The sequence below is a fragment of the Podarcis raffonei genome, chromosome 8 (genome assembly GCF_027172205.1).
Source record: "Podarcis raffonei isolate rPodRaf1 chromosome 8, rPodRaf1.pri, whole genome shotgun sequence".
Classification (NCBI taxonomy): Eukaryota; Metazoa; Chordata; class Lepidosauria; order Squamata; family Lacertidae; genus Podarcis; species Podarcis raffonei.
The window spans coordinates 93,105,698-93,132,077 of record NC_070609.1 but is presented as its reverse complement, the minus strand read 5'-3'; the positions used below and the strand labels follow the sequence as shown (position 1 = coordinate 93,132,077).

Here is a 26,380-nt window from a genome sequence, read left to right as displayed (position 1 = left end):
ATTGTTCTGGAAAGTGTGAATAAGGTAGGTTCACCTTTAAATGTGAACTGAATAGAATTTCTCCCCCACTTGTACCTGAGACTATACCCTTGAAAGCTACATAGCTTGGTAAAATCTCATAGACAAATCCTCAGAACAAGGCTCTTACTTCCACATGTGGTGGTTCTGCCCCATATCTGTAGCTTTTGGGATTGAATCTTTGCTTGATTTTCTAAAATAGCAAACAAAGTCACCCCAAAAGTAGCCCCTTCAGCTCTTCTTTCTATTTTCACTAGCCCTAAACGGCTCCATAAATATCTCAATAAATCCCTCTTGGTTGCAGCCACATCAACAATATCTGGAGACTGGAAAACATCCCTGGGAGTTTTGATTGCACATTGGTATAAGCGTGTTCAGCATCTCGCTCACATGGAAATGTTAAAACATGCTATGAGGAAAGTGAGGGGCCAAACTACATTAATTTGACACTGTATAGCCTTCGTCCCTAACTTTCATAAATACTATTTTTTGAGTGTTAACAACCTCAAACTACCCACCCTGGGTTTTTGAGGGTCTAAGGAGATAGCTTTACTTAGTGCTTATCTAATCATCATCAACAGCAACAACTTAGAATGATTAGGAACATAACAGAGTAAATCCTATTGAACTCAGTGGGACTTACTTCTGAGGAAAAATGCTTAGGATTGCAGTGTAAGGCTGCCCAGGCTTGACCCAGTTACCTGGGAGTAAGCTCCATTGAATACTTCTGAGAAGACAGTGTAAGGCTCCATTTACAATAAAGGAATCAATGGCTGGCTGTTGAAGCATTATAATTAAATAATTTAAAGTGGTTACATTTTCCTTCAACATTATAGGAAGGACTTCGTATGCCTGCTTCACAGTTTCCTTCCTTTGGTGCAGGTATTTTATTTTCTGTAACGGACTCCGTTTTTGCACCCACACCCACCACTTTTAATTGTTCTCCAAGACGTGGAGGGGAGGAAAAAGGAAAACCGGGACATTCTGGGATCAAATCAGAAACTGGGATGGCTTCTGTAATTCTGGGACTGTCCCTGGAAAATTGGGACACTTGGAGGGCATGTGGAACTGTAGTCCAAAACATCTGGAGGGTATCAGCTTGCAGAAGGCTAGAATTGGGAATCCTGGGGGAGATAGGCAAATAGTCTGACCTGGTTAGAAGGCACCTTCCTACATTCTTCCAAATTTCAGAATGAAAAAAAGTGACGCTAAAAGCAGAAAATGAAGAAGATCTAAAGGGAGGGTCTGCTCTGATTTGGAGGGGGAGCATGGAAGAAAATATACTATGTGGCTTCCTGAGATTTACAGCTTCTGTTTTTTAGAAGTAACTTTCTTCTAATGGCTGTGAAGAATAAGGATAGGAAAGAAATACAATTCAGTACACATTTAAGGGCAAATTGACCTAACTCACACTTTCCAGAACAATACATGAAGCAAAACACGGCTGTACATTGAAATGTGCATTTCTGTGAATTTTGTGATGCATGACGCCAGCCAGGTATTGAGTCCAAAAATGATTGAGTCCAAAAATTACTGGAGTAAAGTGTGCATAGAAATGCACATATTAGTGAAAATGAGAAGCAAGAATGCATTATCTTAGGAAACAAAGTTGTGGAAAATTGCTCACTGATTTGGAAATGTGGAAAACTCAAGTGGGAAATGAGAAAGTCAGGGAAAGTGAAATCTACAGATTCCTGCAGAGGCAAGTGACACTTGCTGAGATCTCTGAAGCCTGAGGGGCAGCTCAAGGAGGTTTTGCTGTTGCCGGTTGTCAGAAACAGGCATTTCAGTGTCTCTTATAATAATATCTTGTCCCTCTGCATGGTCAGAAGAAATGCTGTAAATTTATACAAAAAAGCAAACACCGCCCCCCAATAAATTATGCAAAACTTGCTTGATTTGCATAAAATATGCAGGTTGCAGAAATCAGCTGGGCACCAATGCGATTTGCTACGAGAATATACTATTGAGGAGCTGACATGATTACCATTTCTCAAAGGGGCTCGCAGGGCACGTGACCTGCTTCCATTCCAACCTCGGAGAACTTCCTTTGTTTCCCTTGACACCAGTCGGCACATCGCAAGATCCAAAGCTTGTCTACAGAACACATAATTAGCCTTCCCCAACGCTCTTGATAACAACAGCAGCTAAACGGAGAGGGAGGCTGCACTAAAGCCGAGATGGGCCAGCATAGGATCAACCAACCAATCGGAGCCCTGGAGGTGGGGCTTGAGATCCGGCAAATAATTACTAAATGCATTTCCAGCCCAGTTGGTCTGGGCTGCTGAAAGATCTGGCTGCAGAGTGAGAGGGGAAGCAGGAATCTAAGCACCGGTGTTTGTGGAACGCTGCTGTAGCATCAACCCTGGACTGCCTCCTGCTGCCTCCTTCCTGTCTTCCTTGGTGAAAGGTACTGCCACCTGGGTGGATCATATGGTCTGGGTCTGTGATGCTTTAGCAGCCAGAGAAAAGTTTTTATTAGGAAAATTTCTGCCGCTTGTGTGGAAAAGGAAAATGGTCTACTAGCTTCTCTTCTTTGCCTGAAAAACAGCAGCAGCAATATGGTACCTCTGTATTGCTTCCCCCTTCCTAACTTTAAGATGGGAGTAATGCGGGGCAGGGGTTTTTTTAGGACTGGCAGTGTAGGTGCCTGTAAAAACAGCAGCAACTACTAGTCTGAGCATTTTTAATGCTGTGTGTGAGTGAGCAGCAGCAGCAAGGTCCAAAGCGTTGCCAAGTCTGATCATCCTTGTTGTGCCATGAGAGGTAAATCTATTTAGACCTGGCGTGTGTGAGTGTTTTTTCAAAGTATGCAATCCTCCAATATGTGCTAATGCAGAAGTAAATCCCACTGTGTTCAGTGGTGCTTACTCCTGAGTAAATATGGGCACCATTTGAATTCAGAACTTTAGAGGGGGCCTCGTGTGAGCTGTCAAACTTGGACTGGTCCGTCCCCAAGATCCTGGCTTGTCCACGTGAAGTTTGTTTAGTACATTGCAGATGTCTGCAGACAGGCAGCCATGCAACGGTGCTCTCTGGTTTGCAAGCCAAAAAATGTTGACATTCAGGGACCATTCAAGGGCTGTTAGAAAGCCACTCTTGCAAGGAAGTGAGGGCATCCTGCACTTAGAAGTTAAAACAACAGGAGGAGGAATTTGGGAAAGCTTTTTTTGTCACAGTGCTTCTAAACCAGGTGTGGGGAACCTGTGGGGCCTCCCAGATGTTGCTGGACTCCAGCTCCCACCATCCTTCACTCTTCATCCTTGGCCACGCTGGCTTCTGAGGCTTCTGGGAGTTGTAGCACAGCAGCATCAAGAGGACCCCAAGTGCAAAGTGTTATCCCCTTCTGGGATAGCAAATGTTGCTTGAGCATGCCTGTCCTGCACTTAACCTGTGATCCTCTGGAGCCCCCACCCCAAGCCACCTTGAAGTGGCTCACAGAGGGCTGGGTATAGAGAGCTCCTGGCATTTTGCTTCTGCAGTTGTGCAGTTGAGCCCATGCTGTCAGCCTGGATATAGGCAGGAGCTCAGAGCACACCTCAGTGGGGTGCCTATGGTGGGTATGCATGCTGTCTTTTTCTAACTGGGCTTGCTCCTGTGTCTTTAAGAGCCCTGACCCACAGAAATTTAATAGGTAAATATTTGCTCAGCACCTCTTCCCATCCTAGGAAAAGCGTCACCAGCCAAATATATTTAAGGTTACTTATTTAAAGAAAAGTCAGGTGAGGATGATTACTGCTATTACTATTATTCAAAGGGTATCCACTCTCACTCTCTGAATTGCCAACCCTCAGTAATATGAAACCTCAGTTTAAGGAACTTGGGGCTGGGGGAAAAGGATAAAAACCAAAAGACTGGAGAAGAGGTTTCACACATGCAGCTTCATATAATGGCCATGAGCCTCACACTGTTTCAGCGCATGTGTGGACATTTCCAATGTGGGGTAGAAAGCACCAGTTCTCATTAGAAAGTATGTTCTAGCCAGGATAGATTTTGCTTTTGAATTGCAATTGTGGGACATTTAGGGCAATGGCTTTCTTATACCCCATGCGTGAATACAGCCTGGCAGGGCAAAAACAGATTGGGCAATATTATAGCAGCTGTGTTTTCATAGGTGGAATGGGCTGGATTTGAACTTGGGTCCTTTTACCTAATAAAACCAGCTTTCAACATGTGTCTGAGGCAAACAGAACATTAAATCTGCACCCAAGCCAAGCCCACAGCCATGTGTGTGGGGCTGAGCATCTGAACGTGCCTTACATTGACTTAGAATGCTGGTCTGCATTTCTATCCCAGCATTATCATCTGCTCTGAAATCCAGCAGCTTACGATCTTGAGCAAAGTTCCTTCCCTGTTGCCTGATATCAAGGGAAGATGCTGGTGATTGAACCTGGGACACTTGGTGTGCTAGGCAAATGCTTTGCTTCTGAGCTATGGCCTGTCCATTTGTGGTCCCAGGCTGATGGGTTAGTGAGGTTTCTGGTTCACCTCCCCATATTGGCTTGCTTATCCATATAGGAATGGAGAGCAGCACTGCCTGAGTATGCTTGCTCAGATTGATCTGGTGTGTCCCATATACTCTTGGGCTGGAGAATGAGGAGTCTTCTTTAAGAGTGGTCTGGGGGAGGCAATGTTTGCTGCAGCATGCTCATTTTTATATTGTCAGCTGCAAGCCCAGTTCCAATGGGTGAGGCAGGTTTTTGAAGCACTACCAAAACCTGTTGAACCTATTTGCTCAGCAACCACAGGAGGATGAGGGAGCACACCATTGCCAATGATGCCTCTGCATGCAGGTTCTCTGGGAAGACCCCTCCTCCTCCCACACAAGCAATAATCTGTGCACAGACTCAGGCTTTCCCTAAGAAAGGGCTTTCCACTTTGTCAGGTGCAGGAATGACATTGATGTTTCCAACCTGAACTGATCCAAACACTGAAGATGCACCTCTTCATCCTGGCACCAGAGATCTTATATTTTAGGACCCGTCACCTTCTTTTAATTGCATTAGCTTTGCACTGATTTTAATATTGTGTGTTTTAAATTTCTGAAGCCCACCCTGGGACCTCTTGGGTGAAGGGCAGATCAGAAACTGAAATGCTAATACTACCAATAATCAGCACCATCAATCAACAAGCCTTAACAAAGAATAACAGCAATTGGCTGCTTGCTGCCCCGACCCCCCCCTCGCGTGTGTGTATTCTTGCACAAATGTGTTCATATATGCCTCAACAGGCAGCCTCACCCCCCGCAGGCCAGAGAGAAAGGCAGAGAGAGTCGGAGAGTGCAGGGCGATCTTCTCGCCCCCAGCGATTCCTCCCCCACCCCACCCCAATCTTTGACTGTATCAGTGGCTCCATTGGATGGGCAAAAGCAGAGCATTTGACGAAGCGTAAGAGAGTTGCGGGTTTCTGAAGGCAGTGGACGGATTCCTCCTTGAGAGTCTGTGTTTGCTTTCCGGAGACTCTGCAGGATTTGTTCGGCTGCCAACTGGGAAAGGCTTTTGATTTGAGACAGAATATTAGGAGAGATGCTTTGAAAGAGGGTTGCAGACAAATGACTCATCTGCTGTAGGAAGAGAACAACAGGAGGATGGGGGGCGGAGCTTGAGAAAGGAGCAAGGGGTATCTCTCACTTTCCTGGGTGGGGGTGATGGGGAGAATACCTGTCTGTAGCTGAAGAGTGAGCTGCAGCAGGAACTGTGGCAGCACAGAGATCACACCTGCTCACCTGCTGAGAGGGTTGCTGCAGCACAGGCATGGGGGAGTTTCACCCGGATCACTTTTTAAATTGCTCTCGTGTGAGGGGTCTGAGTTGGCAGGTAGTTTTGGGGAGAGCCCTGGTGGGCCATAGATGTTCTGATCCACCCAAGAAAAGGAGTGCTAAGCAAGTCCCCTTGCCTCAGATGCCACTCCCTCTGCACTTGTCGCCTCTGGCATATTGTTTGGTGGGGGCAGGGAGTGCAGGCAGTGCTCTCAGTAGGGTGGCCCAGAAGCAGCAAATTAGGACGAGGCTTATGTACCTTTAATCATAGAATCACAGTTGGAAGGGTACCCAAATGGTCATCTAGTCCAATCCCCAAAGTAGTTGTGTAGCCGAGGGAACTTCAGGAGGTGTTGCCTACCACACAGGTCAGTAGAAGAAGTAGACAAGCCCTTTTCCTGCATCTGGCTCAGCCTCGCTCTCGGAGCCGCCAGTTGATGATCCATTTTGCTTCTGGGTTGCCTCTCTGAAGCTATCAAGGAGATATCCATAAGATGATTAAAAGCTATAAAAATATTGTTCTAATGTTTTAAAAAAGTAAAGGGCCACTTTGGCTGGCGAGGTGCAAAGGAGGACAGGGCAAATTGTGCAGCAATAAAACCACTAGCACATTTGCAAAGCTATGCAAGGTCCAGTATGGTTTCAAATTGGATGGGAGACCCATGTTGAGATTCCTGCATTGCAAGGGTCCTCGGGATCCCTTCAAACTCCACAACTCTCTGATGTCTCTGTGGGGTATAAATGAAAGTTCCCAGGAGTCACTGGGGGAAGCCATAATGTGCTTTCAATGTATGGTGTGTAGGAAGTTGATGAGAGGTGTGGCAAGAGGCCTGTCTGTCCTCTCCGCATTTGGCCACCTTAAACCTGCTCCAAAGCCAGCTGCAGCAGCCCTGGTGGATTTCAGTGGAAGAAATCAAGTCAAATGCACACTCTGAGCCTCTGCATGTCTACTCAGAAGTAAGTCCCCCTGAGTTATCAGAGGCTTCCTTGCAGGTGGATGCGCATAGCACTGCAAGCCTTATGCTGCTGAATGTTGCTTTGGCAATGTGGTGTCTTGGTGCAACCCTGGAGAATTCTCTCGGGGGGAAACAAGAAGACGACAATTCTAGCAGGTCTCAGAAAATTCCCCAAGATAATTTTATTCTAAATCTTACCCCTTGAAGACAGTCTGGAGTCTTGCTGCGATGATGTTGTATGATACTTTTTGCTCGGCGCAGTGATTCTCCTCCTCTGCAGGTCTGTGCAGAATTACCTTATCTGCTAGAGGATGTTTAGTGATTCTAAAAACAAGAGCTGTACTAATTCACAGAAGGAAAACATGTAGGTGTTTTTTTTTTAAAAAAAGTTTGCCCAAAACATTGACTTTCTGTTCTTTCCTTTTTAGATTATAACACTGTTGAGTAATTAATCTTTACACATGCCTTTTCCCACTGGAAACAGTGACACAATGAATAAACTTTTAAAATAAAATACAATAAATTATTTTTCTATTATACCTTTGGATGTTTCCCACCTTTCTTGTTTGTGGGGGGGGGGGGTGTGGAGAGATATTTTAACAAGAAGAAAACCTCCTGTACAACCTCCTGGGAAAGTGGTGCAAAAGGTGGGAGCAAAGTCTGGTGGCAGAATCTGTTGTAGGTGTTCCATGCTGCAGCTCTGGAAGTGTGGCGTTGTCAGAGAGCAGTGTGCAGCAGAGCATGTGAAGGTCAGAAGGATGGCGAGTGCGCTAAAAAATCTAGAAACAAGTCCTGTGCAGAAATTTGTGCCTCGATTTCTCAGATGTTTTCTGCCTCTGTGAAAGAGACTTCCATTCCCCACCCCCCACCCCCGCTTCCTTCACAGCACACTTGGTGATTTCATTATCATTTCTGTGACTGAGCCCTTGCCCTTGTGAGGTGGTCAAGTGTTGCACCTGTGTTTTTATTTTCAGTTAGCATTTTTCCAGCTTCCTACACTTCCTGGTTCAAAAAAGCCTCCTGGGAGGCTCTTCCCCTGGGCTCTGATTGAAGTGTGAGCACCTGGGAAGACAGCAGAGTACAGATCACAGGTGAGATGAACTGTGGACCAAGAGAAAGGCCACTCACAAAAATTCAAAAGTAAGGTGAGCTCAACTATAACTCTGTACCTTACCCATGAGAATCTCACTGAAATTTCCCCTCTCTGGTCATAATTTTCAAATACAATTTGCTTTCTTATTAATTGATGAGCAGGGGCCTGTAGGAGAAAATTTTGGCACAGCAATAGTAGAGACAGCCAACATTCCTGGGGCAAATCCTTCTTGTTGCATGTTTCAGGATTTATTGGTGTGAACCGTCATGGATGTTGCTCTAGAGACTCACTTTGCCATGTTTGACCCAAGAGTTCCATTTGGTGATTGCTCAGTAGGTTTTTGAGGAGGTTATCAGGTATTGGGGGAAAGCCAGATGAAGATTAAATGGGGAGTGTATATGAACATAAGATCCTAAATCACACCAGTCTCTCTCCACCTTCAGAATGCTCTGTTTGTGGGATGTCTATGTATCTTCTCAGTTTTTCTTGTATTTGTTTATCTCCTTTCCTACTGGTGAGTTAGGTTGGGTTAGGCTGAGAGACTGTGCCAGGTCCAAGGTCTGTCAGCTGATCTTTGTAGCTGAGAGGGGGATTTGAACCCAGGTCTCCCAGGCTCTAGTCCAGCACTCTGACCACTACACCATACTAGCTGTGTCCTGCGAAGACCTCACTGAAGGGCAATGACTTTATTAAAGGTAAAGGTAAAGGGACCCCTGACCATTAGGTCCAGTCGTGACCGACTCTGGGGTTGCGGCGCTCATCTCACTTTACTGGCCGAGGGAGCGGCGTACAGCTTCCGGGTCATGTGGCCAGCATGACCAAGCCGCTTCTGGCGAAACAGAGCAGCGCACGGAAACGCCGTTTACCTTCCCACCGGAGCGGTACCTATTTATCTACTTGCACTTTGACGTGCTGTCAAACTGCTAGGTTGGCAGGAGCAGGGACCAAGCGATGGGAGCTCACCCCTTTGCAGGGATTCGAACCGCCGACCTTTTTTTTTTTTTTAAATAATATTTTATTAAGTTTAACAATAAAAAAGTAGAACAATAAAAGCACAAAGAAAATATAAAACACAACAATAGCAGATTTTACTGTTTCTTCCTCAGTACTCCATTTCAACAGCAAATTATACATTCTTGACAATATCTTAGCATTGGGTTCCAACAATTCTGTTTCCAGCTTTGATTTTTCCACCTGGAAACCAATTTTTTAATCTTGATTATAAACCTCTCTTATTTGAAAATAATGTAACCAGTCTCACACCTTCCCTTTGAGCTTCTCATAACTCTGCAATTTCAGCTTGGGATGTTATTAGACATGCTTGGAAACGTGACTCTTTTGACATGCTGTATTTAAGTCCGTACAAAATGTAGTCTGATGTCTGCGGCTGCTCAGATTCAGATTGCTAAAGGTTCCAGATTCTGGATGAATAAGAAGGGAGACAGTGGGCATCCTTGTTTTGTGCCTCTTTGGATTGCTATAGTATTAGGCTCCATATTGTTAATCCGGCATTTTGCTGAGGCTTGGGAGTATATTTGTTTGAGGGTTTGTAGGAAGTTGGGGCCAAATTTCATGTTAGTTAGTACTGCTAATATGTATTTCCACTCCAAGCAATCAAAGGCTTTGAGGATGTCTAGGGACATAATTGTCAATGGGAGTTTGGTTGCCTTGCTGTGTTCGATCAGGTTCAGTAGTTTCCTGATGTGGTCTCTTATATTGCGACCAGTCTGGTCTGGGGCTCTTAACTTGTGTAGGAAGATTTTTAGGCGGTTGGCCAAGATTGCTGTGAATATCTTGTAAGGGTAAAGGGACCACTGACTGTTAGGTCCAGTCGCAGACGACTCTGGGGTTGTGGCACTCATCTCGCTTTACTGGCCAAGGGAGTCGGCGTATAGCTTCTGGGTCATGTGGCCAGCATGACTAAGCCACTTCTGGCGAAACAGAGCAGTGCACGGAAACGCTGTTTACCTTCCCGCCGGAGTGGTCCCTATTGATCTACTTGCACTTTGACGGGCTTTCGAACTGCTAGGTTGGCAGGAGCAGGGACCAAGCAACTGGAGCTCACCCCATCACAGGGATTCAAACCACTGACCTTCTGATCGGCAAGTCATAGGCTCTGTGATTTAACCCACAGCACCCCCCGCATCCCGAATAACTTTATTAGGCCAGCCAAAATGTCACAAAATTTTAAGCAACTTTTGCGTTTTCCAAAACTCTTCATCAGACTGGTTGGTGAGTAGAGGGGCACGGAAGGGGACAAGAAAGTGGGCCTGGCAATTTAGAGAAGGGTGGGTACCCCTCCCCCCCACTGCCAAATTCAGAGAATTGGTTGTTAGGTGTTTTTTCATCTCTGAATCCCTAGTGTAACCTGGAACTTGCATAAACATCTAGGAGTGCCTAATCTATAAAGTCTGCTACCTCCTTTACCCTCTTAGAAACATTGGAAGTTGCCTCAGACTGAGAGAGGCCATTGGTCCACCTCTGTAGCTCAGTCGTGCGTACAATGACTAGCTGTGGCCCTCCAGGATTTCAGGGTGTGTGTGTGTGTGGGGGGGTGCTATCCCAGACCAGCTTGCGCGTTCTGCCGGCAAAGCAGATGCTGTGCCCCTGAGTCACGGCCCTTCTTCATCATGCCCGAGACCAATGCAGACTTTGACCGTGGACACACCACACTTTTAAAGCACAAAGAATTCTGGGAACTATATTCCCCGGTGCTACAATTCCTAGCACTCTTAGCAAACTACAGTTCCTGGGATTGTTTGGAGGAAGTTGCAGTCTTTAAATGTGTGGTGCATGTGTAGCCTTTATGGCTTTAGCACAAAGCCAGCTTTCCTTAAAATCTCTGCTCAAAACCTACCTCTCAGGTGAAGCAGTTGACGCTGCTCCTTTGTCATCACCTCCTTACAGAAACTGAAGGCCTGCATCTGCATCAAGGCATAGGTGTCCTAATGCCTCCCCTCACCTTCCCTCTGGTAATCTTTGCAGCTCTCTAAATTTAGGACCAGATTGCGCCTTATGTGTAATTCTGTGATTCTCTCCTTGCCACCTACCACCCCCAGAAGGAAAATGGAAAATCAGGTTGGAGTGTGTAGGGGTGGCTTAATCCTAAGAGCCAGGGTGGTGTAACAATTAGAGCACTGGACCCTGGGAGACCAGGGTTCAAATCACAGCTCTGCCATGAAGCTCACTGGGTGACCTTGGGCCAGTCATTCTGCCTCTCAGCCTAACACACCTCACAGGCTTGTTGTAGGGATTAAATGAGGATTGGAAGAACCATGTATGCCACTTGGAGCTCCTTGGAGAACTGCCATAAGTTCCAGCTGCTGGGAATCACAAGTGAGGAGAGTGCTGCTGCTGCTGCTGCACTCAGCTGCCCGCTGCAGGCTTCCCGTTGTGGCATCCGGTTGGCCAAGGTGAGAACCGGACTCTAGACTAGATGGACTCCTTTTGGCCTGATCCATCTTCTGATGTTCTTCCCCACCACCCAATTTTCTACTCAACTACTTTTTTGCTTGTGGGAGAAAAGAACTAAGCAGCTTGCCAGGAAAGTGTTAACCAGCCCCTTCTAACTCATACAGTCAGTCTTCCACTAAAGACCCAGCTTTCCATGGGTTCTTTTCCAGTTTCTTGACAACATTTCTCTAAGGAAAAGAGTGCAAATCTTCTGCTCTTTTCGGAAGGCATTTAGAAATGTTTGGGATGGGGTTCCTGATATGTCTGCTGGCTCTTGGTCCAAAGTGCAGTTGGTGGGAAGCTGTGGAGACAGCCTTGTGCCACTTCCTGCTAGCCCCCCTTCCCAGAATACCTTGAGTGACAAGATGCAAAGAGACGTGGTGTTGCTCCCAAGGTTGGTAGCTTCGAGAACACTATCCAACCATCTCGTCCTCTGTCGTCCCCTTCTCCTTGTGCCCTCCATCTTTCCCAACATCAGGGTCTTTTGCAGGGAGTCTTCTCATGAGGTGGCCAAAGTATTGGAGCCTCAGCTTCAGGATCTGTCCTTCCAGTGAGCACTCAGGGCTGATTTCCTTAAGGATGGAGAGGTTTGATCTTCTTGCAGTCCATGGGACTCTCAAGAGTCTCCTCCAGCACCATAATTCAAAAGCATCAATTCTTCGGCGATCAGCCTTCTTTATGGTCCAGCCTTCACTTCCATACATCACTACTGGGAAAACCATAGCTTTTACTATATGGACCTTTGTTGGCAAGGTGATGTCTCTACTTTTTAAGATGCTGTCTAGTTTGGCTAGACTGTATAATAAAGTCTTCCTGTTAAACAGCAGCTTTTGTGTCTCATCCTCAAGCGCAGGGCTGGCCCATAGTTATCCCTTGACGCTTGCATTGTGTTATGCTGAGTAATTTCCATCAATCCCTGGAGAGTCACCTGGAAAGACAAACACCTTGTTCTTTCCTCTACTCTGCGGCCAGTCTCTCTGTGACCCCCCCATCCCAGTGAAATTATCACCCTTTCTCCCTATAGTCGGCTCCCAGGTTTTTTTTCTATACAGAAGTCCTTAATTCAGTCCCCTCTCCCCAAATTGCCAGGGGCAGCATGTTTTACATTTGAAGCCTCCTGGAATCGGCAGCAGAAGCTTTTGAGATTGTGCCTTTGTGCAAGACAGAAGGTTTGCTTAAGGTTATGTTGTTGTAGTAGTTGTTGTCCATTAGGCATGCTCACAGAATTTGATTTATATGAATCCTGAAGCAAACTGATCCACTCTGCACATCAGGGACCAACATGTGGATCTGGATGTCTGTGGAGTGTCTTGGATTCTGAGCCATTTTTGTGGCTCAGAAAGATACCAGCAAGCTCTTAAAATGTGCACTGTTTAGAAATGCATACATTGAGATAAAGTACATATTTCAATAGTATTTTGAAAGAACATTTTAAATATGCATCTTCATGAGGCTTTTTTTAAAAAATGCAGCTAATAATTGGAAATACGATGGAAAAGATGTATGCATGGACAGGCAGAACCTGCCCAGACCAGAAACAGGCTGATTTGTTGTAAATTTTGAAGCATTTCTCTGCTCCATATTTCCTAAACTATACTGCTATCTCCATGATAATATTCTCAGGTTCATGTTGGCTCACCCCAAAGCTCTGTTTCCCAACTTAGGTTAGTCTGACGTTCAGGGCTTGCCTTGGGCATTTCATAATTCATAAAAATGCAATGCAGTCCCACATATTGCTACAAAGCATTGATTTCACCACCTCCCCACCTCCCAATGGCTGTTGCATCCGGCATAGATGTAACCCCACAGCCGGGGGGCGGGGGGGGGGGAGGAGAGAGAGAGAAGGAGGGCAGGAGAATAATACTCTTTCAGATCCTGTTGATCTCAACACATGCCTTCTGCTATTCATGTGTTATATCCATGCACCTTTTTAAATAAACAATTGAATCAGTCCCATCAGATCTCCAACAACTGAGATTAAAATAGGACTGTGTTGTTGTTAAATCTGTTACAAACTGCAGGAGACCTATTTCTGCCTCCTTGTCCTAATAGTTGCCAGCTTTTTAACCAGCCCTTGCTGCTGTGTTTTTAGCTGTGGCTTGATCACAGTATGCCCTGGAAAGAAATTATATCACTTGCAAGCGCTGTTCTCCTGTGTGCACACACCTGCAGGTACATCCCAATTCTCATGAAAATTCACCAGCATTTTAATGCAAATTTCTCAAAATGGTCTTCAATTTTGCCTAATGTACACATTTTTGCAAATCATTCCCCCAAAATATAGCACATGCTTTTGTTATTTCTGCTAATATGTGCATTTTTATTAACACCTTATCCTAGTATATTGTTGCAGCCCGACCATTTGCGCCCCCCCGACCCGCGAAGGAGCCTTTTTAAAAGCTTCGGGACGGGGCGAGCGGCGCGGTGCTGAGAGTCGACTGCTTCTCCTGCGGAGTGAAGCCGCATGCCATGGTCGGAGAGCGCTGACTTCTTCTTGTGAACAATTGGACTTTAAAAGCAACAACCTGTGAGTAGTACGGAAATTGGATTTGCAAAGAAAATTTTTTTTTGAATTAGGCACGATCGGGGAAGGCGCAAACAGGAAGTCCGTCTCCCCGTCTTGTAAATAATTTAAAGCAAGGACTAGTTAACTAAGGTCGAGAGAACTTCTTCTTCTTTATTGGGTAAAAGACATTAATTTCACGATTTGGCAGTATAAGTAATTTTACTGGAGGATAAGAGCTAATTTTGAGAGCTGAAGTGCCACCCCCCCCCCCAGACCTGGGAGTGATCCGCGAGAGAGCCTGTTGAGGAGATATAGAAGAGTTTGACAGCTGTCAAATTAGCTGTCAAGAAGGAAAAAGAGAACTTTGTTTCTGCTGTCTCTGCTGGATATATTTGTTACAATTTGGTTATATTTTGTTGAAAACAAGGAAGAACTGATACAAACTAACTTGATTTTTGGATTTGAACTGGTAGGAAGATTAAGTAACCAAAATCCCTCTAGAGTGGGTTTTGGGACATTACGAGAATGGCTGAAGGAGGAAAAATTCAAGCTAAATTGGACAGAGTTTTTCTTCTCTTGGGAAAGTTACAAGGCCAAATTGATGTTTTGGCTACCAATGTTGCAACTCTGGACTTAACAGTAAACAAATTCATTGAATTTGATAAGGATTTGACTCAGGAAGTTCATGCAGCTGGACAAGAAGAGAAACTTGAGAGATTTGAGAGTGTGGAGAAAGAGATATATGTTGTTTTTGAGGAAAAGGAAGGAGGAGATGTAATGTTGCAGATGACAAAGGAGAGCCAGAGGCCTGACATGATGGTTACAAAGGAAAATAAGTACTGGATGATGAAAATCTGGTCTGAATTGGAGATTGAAGAATGGAGAGATCTCCTTATGTGGAGATCTGAAGACCTATGGATTACAAATTTGATTAAGGTGGAAGTTGGAGCTTTCGGGACATTTGGACTTAAAAGGAGTAAGAAACAAGATTCGGGCTCCACTTTTAAGTATGGAGGTCTGGCTGGAAGAAACATGGACCCTATTGGGACAGAGCTTCTCCGAGATCTGGTGTTTAATACTAAGGACTACCAAAAAAACCAGCAGAGAGGAATTGAGAGAGAATTAAGAGCCTCGGACGTGAGGTCTCCAGGCTGATAGTAGACTAAGACTGATGGACATTTGTTGGGGATCGAAACCGGGAAAGGGTGGGGTGGGGTTTGGGAATCCAAAGGGTGCACAATTATAATCTGGTTTTTTAAATTTTGTTTTGTTATTAGTATGAAAATTGGGGAATTTGTGTCGACTTTAGAAAAAGGTTTTAAAAATGAGCACTGATGTACAAATATTGATGTTTATAAGTTAAAATTGGTTTTTCTAAAATGAATTAAATATAAAAAGGTCAAAAACTGGGGATAAGAACTTGTTGAACTAACAATTTGAATTGGAATATAAGAAGGGGAGGTGTGGGGAAGTCAGGGAAATATGTTATTGAAAATACGGATTGTAAACTTTGTGTTTTTAACTTTTTTGTTTTTTGTTTTTTGATTTTTTAATGTATTAGGGTGGAAAATCTCAATAAATATCTTTTTTTAAAAAAAATATTGTTGCAGCCCGCGCCAATCTCTGAGCAATGTGAGATTCCAGTCACGCTTACTCAGGGTCTGTGTTTTCTTTTGGAAAAGAGCATCAGCACTCCAGGAGGGTCTTGCTTCCTCCATAGGTCCAGCCCTTGATCCAAGCAGACATCATGTTCTGTCTGCTGCTTTGTGTCTCCTGGTCACATAACTCAACTGCTGAGGGAGGGAGGGGCCCCATCCACTGGCCATCTCAGTCAGAGTCCTTTTGATGCTTGGTTTATTTAATGGCCTGCCCCCTGGTTATCATCTAATTTGTTTTTAACACATCCTGATTCCTAGGGTTTAGAAAGGTGTCTAACACACAGCTTAATGCACACAGGTCTGGGGAATTATAAGTGTCTCATACAAAGCCTAATACACATGAGTCTGGCTTAATACACCCAGGTCTGGCTATTTAGGGTGTTTGGCACCCACAAACTCACAACAATATGCATTTTATACACATTACTTGGCCAGAGAAGTGCACTGCAAGATTAGACGAAGTGTGAATGTTGAAGGATGGCAGTGTTTTGATTCCCATATGGTTCCAGAAAGCAAAAATTAAGTAAGTTTGCCTTCAAATGCAAAACTGAATCAAAATTCTGCCCCATCTTTTGCAATGGTGTAGTACAGTGGGACTCAGCTTTGGGACTTTTTTCAGAGCAGGAGTGATGCCATTATTTGTCAGAGCATCAGCACAACTGACAAACATCTTTTGTTCCAGCACATATGTGAGGTGTTAAGGAGTCTTTCAAGTTTGCTTGTGACAGATTAGGACTGAGGAAGCCAGAGAATCAGAAAAACAATCAAGCAGAAGATGGATATTTTTCCTTTTCTTTCATGGAGTTTCTATTTCAGGCTAGCATTTTAAATGGTAGCACTTCTTTGCAATATGGTTTGCATTTATTATTAAAAGCTAAAGATTTTGTTTCAGTGCGGCAAATGTATTTTCTTAACACATTTTTACAAGTAGAATCTCTGCAGTCAGAAGTAACCTCTCCTGATTCCATGGAGTTTATTCTCAGGAAAAAACAATGCATAGGATTTCGGTCATGCTGATCCTAACAAACTGGGTATTAGGCTGTGTGTTGCTGTGCATTGGGTATGTGTAATTCAGGAATGGGGAACCTTTTTCAGTCCAAAGGCCACATTCCAGTAGTGGGTGAGATCAGAGGCAAAGGTGGACAGTGGATGTTTTGGACCATGTAGGCAGTACTCAAATTATGGACAAAGACAACAGCCCCTTCCCCTTTCGTGATGCCCATTCAGTATCAGTATCAGTATCAGTATCAGTATCAGTATCAAACTTTATTTTGGTCACAGACCAGCATAAGATTAAAAATATGAGGATAAACTGAGCAAATAAGACTTAAAACAGGTAAGGGATAAACACTAGTAGTTAAAATGTGATTATATCCTACATAACTAAAAGACAGAAACAGGGTGACTATAAGCGAGGGAGCGTGAAGGAGCACAGGTCCTTTTATATGATGCCCATTACAGTTTGCTACTCTCCTTAAAAAGCTACTTGCATTTTGGTTGTGCAAGTTCATCCTTTGTCGTGTGTGTGAAAATGAGCCATCACACATTAATCACCAAGGAAAGAACATTTGTATCGTCCAATGTCAACTCAAACAGAATGCTTGTAACAGAGACACTTAGCCGATTCAGCTCAGTGCAATCACATGGCAAGAGATAAAGTGATGTATTGCACGGATGAGCCAGATCTTTGTCATAGAAACTCTTCCAGGGAATATGGGCAGATCTGATCTGGGAGAATTTATGAGCCGGGTGCTCCCTCCACAGACACCAGATACTTATGGTGGGACTACATGTGATAGTGGCAGATGCGAGTCACTCACCAACAGCTATAGAGAGGTGTGTAGATCCCCTCCCCCTTCTGATCTTATTTCTGTTTTCAGAGTAGCAGTAAAGGGCGGTATTTGGAGGCATGAGAGAGGAAGCAGTTTGCTTCTGCCCTTGAAATTACCAATGTTCCTCTTCTGGAGAAGGTTTTAGGCATATTTACTATTTTTGAACCTGTTCAGTGCTCTCTGGTACCTCCCCTTCGGCTGCCTGTTTTCTTCGTGGCTCTTCTCGCCCTGCCCCCTCCTTGCCTGCTGTTCCTTCTGCATTCCTGTGTTAGAGATGTGGATGACCACCATCTGACCAGAGGCTACCTCATGAATGGACAGCATCCTGACCCTACATCTCAGTTACAGGGGGCTTGGGCTTCAGTAAACGAAAGGAGAGCTATCACATTGATCACGTGGTGACATTGTGGAGGACAAGTAAGGGTCTCCCTCCCTTCCTACTGTGCCGAATAGGCAAGTAAGTTTTGGCTCATCCCTGCTATTTTGTAGCAAGTATCTTATCATGCTTGTAACCCCCCCTCCCCGTTTCATCTCCAAATGAGGCAGATTACTGCTAAAGTGGCCCTCAAGGTCTCTCTCTGTGGCCCTTGGAACTCTCTCCAGGCCACCCTAGCCACCCCCCCTCTCCCCAGGCCAAGCCCTCCCTTGCCCTGTTTGCAGCCTCCTGGAATGTGTCCTTGAACTCTGAAAATGCCTGCCTGGATGGAGAAGAGAGAAAGTGTGCAAAAACTACCCTACTGGGCAAAGGTGAACATTACTTCAATTGCCTGCCCAGTTTTGCCTCTTGCCACCCACCCCCACTGCTATGTGGCCCCTGAAAGGTTGCCCAGACGGGAAGGTGGCCCTCAGGGTGCACAAAACCTCCCCCCGCCTTGCTGAAAGAGTCCCCCAGTCTTTGATGTTTGACTCTCTGCAGCTTTGCCCAAAGCTCCGTCCGCTCCTGGTCACCTTGACATGAAAGTGCCGGCTGGCACTTTTACCGCGTCTGCTCAATGTGCTGATGCTCTTGCTTTCCTCCCAGCAGTAGGAGCCCCTGCTGGCGCCAGCTGCCAGGTAACATGACCGGCGCAGCCAAAACGCAGACATGGGGCTCAAGGTTGGCTGCGGGGGTGGGGGGGTGCCGTTTTCTCTGGGAGTCTTGCTGCTCACGTACATATCTATTAATTAGAAGGAAATAAAGTTGTCAAGGGATATCTAGTTCACAGAATGACCTTGACTTGAGGAAACACTCCCCGGGGAGCCATTCCTAATTCCTCTCTAATTTTATTGCTGGGTTAATTTCTTGTTAACTGCAATGCTCTTGTTTCTTCCCTGATCACCGGTTTTGTCTCATTTAGCAAAAGGTGGCTAAAGAGAACATATTTTTTCCTATAGAAATGAAACTGCTGTTCTTTCCTTATAGTGTGGCCTTCCCCAAGTGGGAGCCCTTCCACCAGCGCTTTGGACCACAGCTCTCATTAGCCCTGGTCAGCATGGCTGTGATCACCATCATAGGGCCTTGCTGGCTGGGGGGGAGGGGCTGTTCTAGCACCCCTCTCAATGCACCAATGTGTAGCATCCCTGGCCACACGCTCTGATGTGCCCCTCTCTGCTTTATGGTTATTCTCCCGCAGGGGGCACAAACGGTAGTTGACAGGGCTTAGGAGGTAAGAAGGCTGCCTTCTATTAAGTGCTTTCAGTTGAATCATAGATTCAGAAGGATCATCTAGTCCAACTTCCTGCAATGCGGGGATCTCAGCTAAAGCATCCATGACAAATGGCCTTTCAACCTCTGCTTAAAAACCTCCAAGAAAGGAGAGTCCACAACCGCCACTGTCGAACAGCTCTTCCTGTCAGAATGTTCTTCCTAATCAGCAGCAGCAGCAGCATCGTCATTTTTTATTTTTTTATTTGTACCCTGCCCATCTGACTGGGTTGCCCCAGCCATTCTGGGAGGCTTCCAGCATATATAAAAACATAGTAATACATTAAACCTTAAAAAGCTTCCCTATACAGGGCTGCCATCAGAGGTTTCCTAAATATTATAGTCGGAATCTCCTTTCGTGTCATATGAAGCGATTGATTCGAGTTCTACCCTCCAGAACTGGAGAAAACAAGCTTGTTCCCCCCTCCATGTGACAGCCCTTGAGATATCATATCATATCTCCTTTCAGTCTCCTCCAGGTTGAACATACCCAACTTCATCAACCATTCCTCATTAGGAACCCTTGACCAGACCCTTGACCATCTTGGTCACCCTCCTCGGTCCATGTTTCAGCATGTGATCCCCAGTTGCTGTGAGAGTTTCACGTCGGGTTGTGTGACCTGTGATGTTCTACTGAATAAGATAAGAAAGCATATGGAAGAGAAGGAAAATAGATCCCTCTGGGTTGGCCACAAGCACCTGGCATTTGCTGGCACTGGAGATGCTCCATAGCAATCCTGACCAGTAGCTGTGGGCAGTGGTAGCCTCCACTGAACTGGGACCATTTGCACAGGAGCTTTGCCAGTGAGCAAAACTCCTTCACCAGAATGGGAAGTGGACAAAAGACCAAGTGGTGAGCCAGGAGATTTCTTGGTCTGAATCTCACCCCTGCAGTATGCTCACTACTAAGTTACCACAAGGCCACCAGAGGTGCGAGCAGATGAATCTGTCAATTTTGGCTCCCCTCTGTTCTCTGCATTTCTACATCAATTTGTAAATTCTTTTTTTAAAAAGTCCTCGTGAAAATTCACCAGCATTTTAGTGTGAATTTCTCCATAATGTAAATATTTTTGTTTACATTATTGCAAACTATATCCCCTAAACAATGAATTTTTGTGTGTGCATTGCTTAAGTACACTTTTATCCAGGTGTGTGTCTGTGTACACCTTACTTGGCTGTAGAACTATACTGCAAAATTTAGAGAATTGTGGATTTCAAAAGACGGCTGGGTTTCAGTTTGTGAATTAGGTAAGTCCACCTTCAAATGTTTTGGTTTTTTTAAAAGTAATTTTAATTTTAAAAAAATTAACACATTTCCAACATAGCAATACAGTAACAAACAAAACTACTGTGGGCAAGAAACCCGTAAAAGAAATGGAGTGGCCCTCATAGTCAACAAAAGAGTGGCGAAAGCTGTACTGGGATGCAATCTCAAAAATGATAGAATGATCTCGATACGAATCCAAGGCAGACCTTTTAACATCACAGTAATCCAAGTTTATGCACCAACCACTGGTGCTGAAGAAACTGAAATAGACCAATTTTATGAAGACTTACAAGACCTTATAGAAGTGACACCAAAGAAGGATGTTCTTCTCATTATAGGGGATTGGAATGCTAAAGTAGGGAGGCAAGAGATAAAAGGAACAACTGGCAAGTTTGGCCTTGGAGATCAAAACGAAGCAGGGCAAAGGCTAATAGAGTTCTGTCAAGAGAACAAGCTGGTCATCACAAACACGCTTTTCCAACAACACAAGAGACGTCTCTACACATGGACATCACCAGATGGGCAGTATCGAAATCAGATTGATTATATTCTCTGCAGCCAAAGATGGAGAAGCTCTATACAGTCAGCAAAAACAAGACCTGGAGCTGACTGTGGCTCAGATCATCAGCTTCTTATAGCAAAATTCAAGCTTAAACTGAAGAAAGTAGGAAAAACCACTGGGCCGGTAAGATACAATCTAAGTCAAATCCCTTATGAATACACAGTGGAAGTGAGGAACAGGTTTAAGGATTTAGATTTGCTGGACAGAGTGCCTGAAGAACTATGGATGGAGGCTCGTAACATTGTACAGGAGGCAGCAACGAAAACCATCCCAATGAAAAGGAAATGCAAGAAAGCAAAGTGGCTGTCCAACGAGGCCTTACAAATAGCGGAGGAGAGAAGGCAAACAAAATGCGAGGGAGATAGTGAAAGATACAGGAAATTGAATGCAGATTTCCAAAGAATAGCAAGGAGAGACAAGAAGGCCTTCTTAAACGAGCAGTGCAAACAAATAGAGGAAAACAACAGAATGGGAAGAACCAGAGATCTGTTCAAGAAAATTGGAGATATGGAAGGAACATTTCGTACAAAGATTACCATAATAAAGGACAAAAGTGGTAAGGACCTAACAGAAGCAGAAGACATCAAGAAGAGGTGGCAAGAATACACAGAGGAATTATACCAGAAAGATATGGATGTCTTGTACACCCCAGGTAGTGTGGTTGCTGACCTTGAGCCAGACATCCTGGAAAGTGAAGTCAAATGGGCCTTAGAAAGCACTGCAAATAACAAGGCCAGTGGAAGTGATGGTATTCCAGCTGAACTATTTAAAATTTTAAAAGATGATGCTGTTAAGGTGCTACACGCAATATGCCAGCAAATTTGGAAAACTCAGCAGTGGCCAGAAGATTGGAGAAGATCAGTCTACATCCCAATCCCAAAGAAGGGCAGTGCCAAAGAATGCTCCAACTACCGCACAATTGCACTCATTTCACACGCTAGCAAGGTTATGCTTAAAATTCTACAAGGAAGGCTCAAACAGTATGTGGATCGAGAACTCCCAGAAGTGCAAGCTGGATTTAGAAGAGGCAGAGGAACCAGAGACCAAATTGCAAACATGCACTGGATTATGGAGAAAGCTAGAGAGTTCCAGAAAGACATCTACTTCTGCTTCATTGACTATGCAAAAGCCTTTGACTGTGTCGACCACAGCAAACTATGGCAAGTTCTTAAAGAAATGGGAGTGCCTGATCACCTCATCTGTCTCCTGAGAAATCTCTATGTGTGACAAGAAGCTACAGTTAGAACTGGATATGGAACAACTGATTGGTTCAAAATTGGGAAAGGCGTACGACAAGGCTGTATTTTGTCTCCCTGCTTATTTAATTTATACGCAGAATACATCATGCGAAAGGCTGGGCTGGATGAATCCCAAGCTGGAATTAAGATTGCCGGAAGAAATATCAACAACCTCAGATGTGCAGATGACACAACCTTGATGGCAGAAAGTGAGGAGGAATTAAAGAACCTTTTAATGAGGGTGAAAGAGGAGAGTGCAAAATATGGTCTGAAGCTCAACATCAAAAAAACGAAGATCATGGCCACTGGTCCCATCACCTCCTGGCAAATAGAAGGGGAAGAAATGGAGGCAGTGAGAGATTTTACTTTCTTGGGCTCCATGATCACTGCAGATGGTGACAGCAGCCACGAAATTAAAAGACGCCTGCTTCTTGGGAGAAGGGCAATGACAGGCCTAGACAGCATCTTGAGAAGTAGAGACGTCACCTTGCCAACAAAGGTCCGTATAGTTAAAGCCATGGTTTTCCCAGTAGTGATGTATGGAAGTGAGAGCTGGACCATAAAGAAGGCTGATCGCCGAAGAATTGATGCTTTTGAATTATGGTGCTGGAGAAGACTCTTGAGAGTCCCATGGACTGCAAGAAGATCAAATGCATCCATTCTTAATGAAATCAGCCCTGAGTGCTCACTGGAAGGACAGATCGTGAAGCTGAGGCTCCAGTACTTTGGCCACCTCATGAGAAGAGAAGACTCCCTGGAGAAGACACTGATGCTGGGAAAGATGGAGGGCACAAGGAGAAGGGGGCGACAGAGGATGAGATGGTTGGATAGTGTTTTCGAGGTTACCAGCATGAGTTTGACCAAACTGCGGGAGGTAGTGGAGGACAGAGGTGCCTGGCGTGCTCTGGTCCATGGGGTCACGAAGAGTCGGACACGACTAAACGACTAAACAACAACAACAAACAAAATAAACTCTTTGCACTGCTGAGCTCGTGACTTCCCTCCATCCCTTCAACAGGTTTTTGTTTTCAAGTCTTTATATCACACTTTAAATCCTCAACTTCTGATCTTTGTATCCTTATAATCTAGACTCTTTGGTCTAGAAATTTAAAGTTTTTTCAGGTTTTTCATTGCAGGCTTTATTTCAATCCCGCTAGTATCTTCAGATTTTTACAATAATTATATTCTCAATAAATTTACTCCAGTCTCTCTGAAATTTTTTGTCGCCTTGATCCCAGGTTCTACCTGTCACTTGGCTAATTCCACATAGTCCATGATTTTCGTCTGCCACTCCTTGATCATTGGTAATTCCTGCATTTTCCACCTTTGGGCTAATAAAGGTCTTGCCACAGTCGTGGCATGCATAAATAGTCTTTGATCTATCTTTGCAATTTCTTCTCCCATCAAACCCAGCAAAAATGCTTCTGGTTTTTGGGGGAAGGTATATTTAAACATCTTTTTAAACTAATTGTAGATCAGTTCCCAAAATACCTTTACTTTATTGCAAGTCCACCACATATGGTAAAAATCTCCGTCTTTCTCTTTACATTTCCAGCATAGTTTGTTCCTCATCCTATACATTTTGGCTGACTTCACCAGTGTCAAATGCCACCTGTACATCATTTTCATTACATTCTCTTTTAAGGCCATGCGTGCAGTAAATTTTAAGATTTCATTCCACAATTTTGACCAAGATTCAAACTCAATATTATACCCAAAGTCAATAGCCCATTTTATCATAACTTCTTTGATCTCTTCATCTTTTGTATACCATTCTAACAAAAAATTGTACATTTTTGATAACAATTTTACTTTGCTCTCCAGCAGTTCGATTTGGAATCTCGATTTTTTAATTTTCAAATCCTGGGGTTTTTTTGTCTCCGTTAAATATATCATTTACTTGATGATATTGCAACCAACCCGTAAGTACTTCCTCTATTTGGTCATATGGTTTCAGTTTTAAGCCTTTCTCGGTTTCCATCAATATCTCACCATAGGTTCCCTCCATGTTCAACTTTTTGACAGACAATATCTCTGTTGGTGAAAGCCTCCATGCTGTTTTCCGTTCTAACAGATTTTTATATCTGTCCCACACTTCATAAATCTTTCTTATCACATGGTTTAGGAACCCTTTATGAACTTTTACTTTGTCATGCCAAAAATAAGAATGCCATCCAAATCTGTTGTCGTATCCTTCTAAGTCTAGTAAATCCGTATTTTCCAAAGTTATCCACTCCTTCAACCAACACAGGCAGGATGCCTCGTAGTAAAGTTTATAATCTGGCATTGAAAATCCACCTCTTTCCTTTTTATCTATTATAAGATAACCTCGATAGTATCTTTTGCCATTCCTTAAATTGTACCCTCTTGTGCCTTCAGAATCATGCGCCTGGGGTTGCTGTCCCCACAGCCCCAGTCACACCATGCCAGTGGTGTCTTGGGCCTTGACACGCTGCTGACAGCGTTCAAAAGCATATCCTAGCAGAATAAACATTTCCCTGCAGCACAAATTGCAGCAGAAATTTAGAGAACTGAATTTAGATGGGGGGGGGTGAGATATTGAGAGAACCAGTCCCATTTTCCCATATTGCCATCCCTAGGTGTGGTTGAGGGGTTTGTGTGTGTGTGTGTGTGTGTGTGTGTGTGTTCATCCGAGAGAGAGAAAGAGAATATCTGTTCTGTTCTTCAGTGCTCTGCAGCCTCCCTGGTTGCCTGGTTTTCTTGATCTGAGAAAGCCCCACAGGAGGAGTAACTTAATAATGTCTTTCCCTGGGCTTCAATTGATGCATGGACACCCAGGGAGGCTGCAGAGGATAGAACGTTGGTGAAACAATTTGTAGAATGAATGACACTCACAAATTGCCCTTGGTCGCTTCACAAGTTCTTACAAGTTCAGTGCATTGAAAAGCCCGTAGTGGTAGAGTCTGCCTTGCAAGCCTTGCAAGCAGAAAGTCCCATATTCATTCCCTGGCATCTCCAGGTAAGGTTGGGAGAGACTCCTGCCTGGAATCCTGTAGAGCTGCTGTCAGCCAGTGTACTCAGTACTGAGCTAGATGAACCAATGGTCTGACTTGATATAAGGCAGCTAATTTCCGTCCCCACCTATGAGAATGTCGCTTACATTTTCTCTTCCCTTGTTAATTTTCAGGTGCAACTTTCCCCCCCATCAACTGATGGTAGAAAAACCCCCCACAGTTTTTTTTGTGTTGGTTTTTTTTTTTTGCACAGCTCTTGTTCTAATATCCATATTCCTTATGAAGAGAAGGACCCAAATTGAAAGAGAGGAGCCAGGATGTATCTGAGTGACAAATGAATGAGCTTGCACTAAAATGCAATTTTATTCTTTTTAGCCAACATTTCAATGAGATTCAGCACAAGAATCCCTATGGCCTTCCTCTGGTGAGGAAAGAGTTAAGCCAGTCACTGGAAAGCAGGCATGAGTCCCTCTTATTGATCATGCTGGTTGTTCTGGGTCAGGGCTGGATGCATGGGGGAGGGGAGGGTCAGGAGAGGAAATGACGGAGGGATCAGCAGCCTCGAAGCCAGAGCTGGTCCCAGTGAGCATCAGTGAAGTGCAACTGGATGATTGCAGAAGTGAAGCTTGAAATGCTCGCTTGCTCTTTTTCGACGGCGAACACTGCAAGCGCCATTCACGCATGGCCCTGTGGCCACAAATGTACAGGGAGGATTTTTACGGTTCAAGAGCAACTGGACCATTCAAGCTAGCCACGCCACATGTGGCATTCTTGTTTTTGAAAGAAATTGTGAGTGAGGGGAAGCTGAGTGCAGGATCAAACTCATAACAAGCCACTAAGGAAGAGGAATAAAAACCAGAGCAGGCTAAAGAGCAGGCCAGGGGGTCCTCCCTCCCTCCCTGTGTCTGCATGGCATGGGGTCCCTTGCGAATGGGCAGGGGGCACTGGCCTTTTCAAGCCTGTGGGCCCATTCAGATTTTTCAGCTAGTGCCAGGGGGAACCCTCCGCTCTGGTCACTTCCCATCTCCCTCCCTGGAATTAGCCCCCCCCAAACCCCCAGTGAGACAGAAAAAGTCAAAGGTAGACCCACTGAAATGAATGAACATACCTAGGCTCCATTGATTTCAAAAGGTCAGCCCTGAGTAAAACTCCATAGACTCCCACACAATGTGTGTTCTGGGAAGCCTCAGAGCCAATAGAATTAATCTGAGCCCTGAAAAGTACATTGAGCTGGAAGAAAGTGTGTCAGTCTTCCAACTTTCCCCTGCAGCACTTTTTAAGGGAGAAAAGAGTACCCCCCCTCACCATCTCATGACCAGCCAGGGGCATAGCCAGGATTTATGGCCGGGGTGGGGTGGGGTGGGGGCGGGGGGGGGCAGG

At 44.7% G+C, this 26,380-nt stretch overlaps 1 protein-coding gene across 6 annotated transcripts in view; it reads left to right on the top strand.

Moving 5' to 3' along the window:
* Positions 1–26,380, top strand: part of ZMAT4 (zinc finger matrin-type 4) — a 300,023-nt gene that overhangs the window by 51,726 nt on the left and 221,917 nt on the right. The window contains exon 1 of one of the 6 annotated variants that reach the window (XM_053401630.1): positions 1,993–2,428. The exons of 1 other annotated variant lie outside the window; for it this stretch is intronic. The gene's annotated coding sequence lies outside the window, so the exon portion shown is untranslated. Of the gene's footprint in view, positions 1–1,992; positions 2,429–26,380 lie in introns of those variants that run through there. 4 more of the 6 variants (XM_053401628.1, XM_053401627.1, XM_053401632.1 and 1 more) reach the window with 4 other exon arrangements.